The sequence below is a fragment of the Triticum aestivum genome, unplaced genomic scaffold (assembly GCF_018294505.1).
Source record: "Triticum aestivum cultivar Chinese Spring unplaced genomic scaffold, IWGSC CS RefSeq v2.1 scaffold32098, whole genome shotgun sequence".
NCBI classification, from domain to species: Eukaryota; Viridiplantae; Streptophyta; class Magnoliopsida; order Poales; family Poaceae; genus Triticum; species Triticum aestivum.
This window is the reverse complement of record NW_025293029.1, coordinates 1-1,033: the sequence shown is the minus strand read 5'-3', so window position 1 is coordinate 1,033 and position 1,033 is coordinate 1. Positions and strand designations below refer to the sequence as shown.

The window sequence follows — 1,033 nt, the reverse complement described above, 5'->3', positions numbered from 1 at the left end:
GACATGTTACCCCCGCCTTCGTCCCTTATGCTTTCCACTCCCAGGTCCACTGCAAAGATGATTGTCATTCTTACTACCATTACAACCGTTGCCTAATAATGGATAATGCCCTATATATACTACTTACTCCCCCCCCCTCAAACACGGAGACGAGTTTACCACGGTTTCCACCCCTCCCTCTATACCGCAGCAACACGTATTTTTTTACCCCATTCAGAACGCGCTCCTCGCGCCACAAAGCCGCCTCTAGACGCGTGACCAATGAGCAGCGAGCTAAAACATATCGCAAATGTCAAAAATAATATAACGGGGTTAATATATATCGCGCACATGCGATATGTTTGTCAGGAGGCGCAAAAAATAATTAAAAAGGGAATGCAACACGAGGATTTTCCAGGAGGTCACCCATCCTAGTACTACTCTCGCCCAAGCACGCTTAACTTCTGAGTTCTGATGGGATTCGGTGCTTTAGTGCTGGTATGATCGCATCCGACATGTTACCCCCGCCTTCGTCCCTTATGCTTGCCACTCCCAGGTCCACTGCCAAGATGATTGTCATTCTTACTACCATTACAACCGTTGCCTAATAATGGATAATGCCCTATATATACTACTTACTCCCCCCCCCCAAACACGGAGACGAGTTTACCACGGTTTCCACCCCTCCCTCTATACCGCAGCAACACGTATTTTTTTTACCCCTTTCAGAACGCGCTCCTCGCGCCACAAAGCCGCCTCTAGACGCGTGACCAATGAGCAGCGAGCTAAAACATATCGCAAATGTCAAAAATAATATAACGGGCTTAATATATATCGCGCACATGCGATATGTTTGTCACGAGGCGCAAAAAATAATTAAAAAGGGAATGCAACACGAGGACTTCCCAGGAGGTCACCCAACCTAGTACTACTCTCGCCCAAGCACGCTTAACTTCGGAGTTCTGATGGGATCCGGTGATTTAGTGCTGGTATGATCGCATCCAACATGTTACCCCCGCCTTCGTCCCTTATGCTTGCCACTCCCAGGTCCACT

At 48.0% G+C, this 1,033-nt stretch overlaps 2 non-coding genes across 2 annotated transcripts; both read right to left on the bottom strand.

Annotated features, from left to right (window-relative positions):
* Positions 1-372: 372 nt before the first annotated feature.
* On the bottom strand, positions 373-491 carry LOC123178949 (5S ribosomal RNA). Its single transcript, XR_006489984.1, has one exon. It is a non-coding gene; the product is annotated as a 5S ribosomal RNA (ribosomal RNA).
* A 372-nt stretch (positions 492-863) lies between these two features.
* Positions 864-982, bottom strand: LOC123178948 (5S ribosomal RNA). Its single transcript, XR_006489983.1, has one exon. It is a non-coding gene; the product is annotated as a 5S ribosomal RNA (ribosomal RNA).
* Positions 983-1,033: the final 51 nt, after the last annotated feature.